Below are 6,241 nucleotides of genomic sequence, written 5' to 3'. Positions count from 1 at the left end.
GGGCTGAACCTGCTCTCCAGCTATGGTTTGGTTCAGTGCCTGGCCCTGTGGAGTGGCTGTCCTTTCCACCCGCATTCTACGGATGTGGTGACAGGACTGTGATTGGTCAGAGGTTGGTGGCAGGGTCGGGTTCAAACCCAGCCTACCTGTGCCGGGGGCCCCTGTTCCCACGGGTGCCCTGCCCCTCCCTGGAAGATGCTAATGCGCTGTTCCCAAGCTTCTGTCCTCAGCCAGACAGGCGGCTCCTCACGGTGGGGGTGGGGGGCTGGGGGAGGGCTGTACCACGTTCCCGTGGAATCCCCAGGGTGTGTGACAATACCCAGCAAACTGCAGTAACTCAGTAAATGCCTGTGAAGATGAAGGCGGGGGCTGTGACAGGCAGGATCAGTGCCAGAGAAGACGTGGACGTGAGTGCCAGGCTGAGGGCCCTGGAGGGACGTGGAGGTGACAGCTCACGCCTTGCCTCATGCCCCTTTGTGGCAACTGTTTCTATTCATCGCAGAAGCCATTCGCTTGGGCAGAACATGACAACGTCCTGAGTCCCCCCAGCCTGTGCAAGGTCTCTGGGTGGTCTCCCTCAGTATCTCCCGGACAAGGGTCCCCCTCAGTGTGCAGAGCAGCTTCCTGCTGCAGCCTTTGGTGTGTGGGGAATGTCATCTGGAAAGATAGACTATCACCCTGGGCTCTCCACCCCTGACCTCTGCAAGATTATAAAAAGCACTGCTTTATGAAGTCCAGACATGGGTCTGGTCCTTCCTGGGGAAGGGAAGAGGGGCCAAGAGGAGGCTGAGGCTGGGAGAGGTGGCCCGGGTCTGTTCAGCGGGTGACCAGATGCCAGCATCTTGTGTGGCCTTGATTGCTTCTCCCGAGGACTGAGGCCACCTCATGTGCAGGCTCAGGAAGGACTTGAACCCAGAGCTGCCTGGAGCCAAAGCCCCATTCCTGCCCCTGGGCTGTTAGCTTCCAATGTGCAGGGTCAGGCTGGAGAAGGATCGGGTGTGGGACAGGGGGGCTGGCAATGCTGTGTGATACCCACAACCGTCTACTCCAATCCGCCTTTTACGGGCGAGGAAGATAGGGCCTGCAGCAGCTGACCGACAAGCCAGGGAGGTGCCAGGCCAGACTTCTGGCTTGGGCCGTGCTGACACCTGCCTCCGGGCCGTGTTCTCTGCACCCCCATGCGTGGGGTGAGCTGGCGGCATCCTTGTGGCCTGTCCAGCTTTCCAGATTGACAGGGAGATCCTTGGTAGGAGGCCCGGTGTCTGTGTGGCCACTGTGGACAGAAGGCTCCCGAGCTGCCCTTTGTGCATTTCAGGGTGGGGGTGGATGCACGTCTGTATTTCACTGCCCACAAAACGGTGGCAGGTTTGGTCCTTGCCCAACAAGAGGCACATGGTGGGGCTCTGTCAGGACGTTTGTCCTTGACTCAGGTCCCTACCAGTGGCCTAGGGTATGGCCAGTTGAGCCCGCGAGGGCCGCCTCCCCATCCTCTCTGAGGCTGGCCACACCCCGCCTGCCCACACGACCTCGGGGCTCCGCCTTGCCCACAGCCAACGTGTCCTACCCGCTGACAAAGCCCAGGCCACAGCCTTGCTGGGATCCTAATTGCTCTGCGGCCTCAGCAGTCCCAGCTGGGAAGCCCAGCAATTTTGGTCCTTGGCACTCTCTCCACGGACCTACAAGTACCAGTTTGGAAGGAGAGATTTATGGACAGGCATGAAATTGCCACCTTGAGAAGGTACAGGCTATGAATAGGGCAGCCTGGTCCCTGGAGGGAGGAATCCTGTTGGGCTGAGGGTGTCTTGACAAGGCTGTGCGTCAGGCCAGGACAGCGCCGCTGCTGAGACGGACCCTGGTACATCCCCTTGTCCCCGGCAGTGGAATTATCTTTCCGTGGCCTGGGTTCTGACAGCCACCTGCCTGCAGATTTTCCTGACCCTGCTGTCACATTCTGATGGCTTTTCTAGCAGAGCGGGATTAACAGGGGCACTAGTAAATCCAGCTCTTTTCTGTTAATGTCAGTTATGTCCCTTAGCTCCTGCCCTTGCCAGGGGAGAAGTGGGCTTGAAGTGAGTCCCGGGATAGAAGCTGCCTGGGATGACCTCCTCCCGGAGTCAGGGTGTGGGATCCAAGGTGGGACAGGGCAGCGGGCCACAACTGTCTCAAGGAGGCCACTTGTGGCTCATGCCTCTGGACAAACCTGCTGGCTCTTCTGCAGGAAGAGGGGCTTGGGCTCTGACAGGGGGCAGCAGACTATGGCCTGGAGCCAAAGCCACCTGCCACCTTTGTCTGTAAGATCTGTGAGCTGACGGTGGGTTTTCCATCTTTAAATGGTTGGAAAAAAGAAAGAATATTTCATGACATGTAAAAATTAGATGAAATTCAAATTTCAGTTTCCGTAAAGAAAGTTTTGCTGGAACACAGTCTTTCCCGCCATCTTCTTATCTGCGGCTGTTGGCACCCTGCAGTCACAGGGCTGAGCAGAGGCGACAGAGACCTTAGGACCCACAAAGCCAGAAATAAGTCCTGGCTCATCCTTCACAGGGAAGGTTTCTGACGTTTCCAGATCAAGGGTCTGGACTTTCAGGTTGTGAGCGCTATGAGCATCTGCTGAAGTGATGGTCACTCTCTCCCAAAAAAGACCCTATGGCCTGCTGGACAGTCCAGCCTAGGAGCCCCCAAATCCACGGATATTAGTGTTCCTCTACTGAGGGCAGTTTTACTTCCCAGGGGACAGGTGGCAATGTCTGGGGTGGTGTTTTTAATGGAAGGTGGGGGGATACCGGCAACATCTGGTGAGCCGAGGTCAGGGGTGCTGCTAAACATTCTGCAGGGTACAGGATCCCTCCCATAACAGCGAGTGATGCGGCCCCAAGTGTCCGTGTGCTGAGGCTGAGAAGCTGCTCGAAAGAAAAACGATCCTCGCCTGCGTGTGACTTATCTGGCCAGATTTCATCAGAAGAGCGTGCGGGGTGTAGCGGGACCAGCTGGCAGCAGGGCCCACGGGGGTTCTGCACAGGACTGAGAGCCCCGAGCCTTGTAGAGCCCCTCCCAGAGCACCCATGTGCCAGGCCCTGTGCTCTTCCCTGGGGGTGCACAGGAAGCTGGCTCGTGCTTTTAATTGCTGTTAAGGACAGTGGGGGACAAAAATCCCACCAGTGATGGCAGACCAGGCCCTCTGTGATTAACGGCCTCGCTGCCCGCCGTGGCCTTCCACGCCCTTTCCACGAGATGCTGACCCGCATGCGAGTCCCCAAAGGTTCTTCTCCACGTTGTAATTTGAATTTGTGCTCATCCTTGGTCCTTCTGGTCATTCATTCTGCATGGGAGCTCCCTTCATCCTCCTCCCTCCCTCCCTCTGTCCTGCTCTCCCCGTCCTGGTGTCCTTCCCTCCGCCTCTTCCCTGCCTTTGTCCCGCTCTCCTTCCTTCCTTCCCCCCCTCTCCCTCCTTCCTCCATCTCCCCCTCTCCGTCCCTCCCTCCTTTTCTCCCCGCAGCATTACTCTTAGCCTCTTTGGGTACATGCCACTTGGTTCGTGCTTCTAAAATGGAGCATCTCGGGGAGCGTGTAGCAAGCTGCTGACAAGTGTGCTATTGCTCCAAATGTGAGCTCCTTGAAGGCAGGGGCTGTGCTCTGTCCCACTCTGTGGCTGCAGTGCCCAGCGCCAGAGCTGGCCCACAGCTGGAGCACTTTAAAGTCTGAGGACTGCATGGGGACCCCGAGCAATCTGACATTATATGGAATCAGCATATGGTTGTGGGAAAGAGGCTGGCTTTGGGCTGGAGACCACCACGGGCTCTAGTTAACTGGGGAAAGTTCCCTGGCGACAGTCGGCCAGTTGTGGAAGGAGGGGCAGGGCCGTACGAGGGGGAGGCAGGCCGGCTGTCCAGGCTGGAGAGCGGTGATGGCAACCACACGGTCCCACAGACACAAACTCAGAGCCCTCCTCTGGGTCACACTGATGAATTTTCCAGAACTCGAGTGAATCCAGAGCTGGTTTTGTGAGCTCTGAATGGACAGAAATAAGCATCAGCTATGTAGAAACTGAGGGCCTGGCTCAGGCCAACTCGACATGATTCATTTTCAAGAAGCGGGTTCTTGGCTGCCTTAGCAGTCCTCTCTGCATTTGAAAGTTGTTTCCATGAAGACATCCTGGAGGGCTGAGGACTGGGCTTGCACATGAGCTCCGTGACCATGATTGTGTTTCTGAGGCACCGGTCTTAACTACGAACTCCCTGGTTCTTCCAGGCTGAGGCCCAGAGTACAGCAAGCTGTAGTTTGGAGAGGTCAAAGGGTCAAGGGTCTGTGTCCCTTTCACCAGGCAAACGTGCAGACCTTGGAGGGACAGGGTTTTCGGGGTCAACGACGCTGGGAATGACAGACGTCCTGGAGCAGCAGCCCCATGAAAGGGCAGTTTCTCCACCAGCCATAGAGCTCGGCGAGGGGCTGGGCCTCAGTGGCCTCACCTAGACAGAGTGTCTATTAGTTGAGCGGAATCACCTGGCTCTGCAAGGCTCAGCTGTAAAACCTAGACCTGACCCTCGCTTCGGGTCTAGGTTTTGCAGCTGAGCCTTGCAGAGCACAGGTGAGCTATCCCACCTCATCCTCACCAGGACCCAGTGAAGCGGGAGCTGAAGCGCAGAGAGGACGGCCTCAAGGTCACACGAGGGACCAAGATTTACGTACCAGTGTGTGCATCTGTCAGACTAAGACTTGCCCTGCCGTGCGGGAAGAGTGGTCAGCTTCAGCACGAATTTAGGTTTGGGCATTCAAATTCTCTCAGAGAGACTCTTTCTTTAGAAGTGAACAAAACAAAATGAAAACCAACTTCTTCAAACCCCATAGGGAAGAGCAGGACCAAACAACGCGCTGGCCATCTGGTCTACCTCCTGCAGCATTGCCGCACGTGGGGCCTGTTGACACGGGAGCCCTGCCACAGCCACCATACCACCTCGGAAAGGCCGATGCCATCGAGCTTGCCCTCTGGTATTCATCCTGCTTGTGTATCACCCACCTTGACTCCATGTCCCCGTGCCCTGCACCCCCCTGAGACAGCCTCTGCATGACTCCATAGCCCTGAGTCACCAGCTAGCCCTGCCCGTGGGCTGGGGTGAAGTCTGTCTGTTGACTTCCCATCGTCCAGCCATGAAAGCAGTCTCTCCTGGCATAGAAGGGACCTGCCTTGGTCCCTCTGGACACCCACCAGCCAGCACGATTGCTCATCACTGAGGGTGACTGAGACTTTCCTGCCGATTGACTCACAGCCTGGAGGGTGCAGCAGTATGGTGAATGGGGCACAGTGAGTCCGCTCCCGGAGAGGAGGAGAGACAGTAGGTCAGCTGTCTGAATTAGGCAACATGTTGATCCCAGGTCCTCCTGCCTCCACGGCTGACATGTTCTCAAACAGACCCACTGGCCTCTCCAAGTCACACCTACTTGTCTGTGTGAACGTGAGCCTATACTTCCCTTCTTAACGAGCAGCATGGTTTCCCTGACCCCAAATCAAGCCAACAAGTGGACTCAGCACAGAGAGAACTGGTTCGCTACCCAAGCAAGGAAAACGTAAGGGTGTAAAGACTGAGACTGAAGGCACAGCCGTGGAGCTGGGAAGATGTCGTCTGGACTCCAGCCTGGGCATCCCCTCCGCTCGCTGAGCTTCAGGCTGCATCTGTGTAGTGGAGGGGATGGCACCCACATCCCAGATTGCTGCAGAATAAAATACAGTTTTGTGTCTCAAGTACGCACACAGTGCTTGGCAGATACCAGACCCTCAATTCATGCGAACTGTTTTCTGTACTAGATGACCATTTTTGAGTTTGGGAAGTAACTGGTTTACATGGGAACAACATCTGAGCCGGTGGCCAGGAGCCCAGGGCTCCAGTCTGGCTTCGCTGCACACAGTGGGGCTATGACTGGGGTGCCCTTAACTTCCACGTGTCTCCCTTAGTCTCCTCATGGGTTTCTTGCGAAGCACGAAGAGATGAGGTGACTGAGTGTTGTACAAACTGCAAACAGCGAGCAGATGCAGTACTTGTGTCCACTGCGTAAGGCCCATCCTTCCTCCCGGACTAGCTCAAGATTCTCCTCCAGGCAAATAAGATCACGGCCCCCAAACAGACTGTTAGTCAATCCACTTTTCAATCTAGCATTGTTTTAATTTTTTTTAAAAAAAATAAACAAAACGAAACAGAACAAAACGGCATGTTTTGTAACCAGGATGTCCAGTGACGGGTCTGAATGA

The sequence above is a fragment of the Cynocephalus volans genome, chromosome 17 (assembly GCF_027409185.1).
Source record: "Cynocephalus volans isolate mCynVol1 chromosome 17, mCynVol1.pri, whole genome shotgun sequence".
NCBI lineage: Eukaryota > Metazoa > Chordata > Mammalia > Dermoptera > Cynocephalidae > Cynocephalus > Cynocephalus volans.
This window is presented reverse-complemented; position numbering follows the sequence as displayed.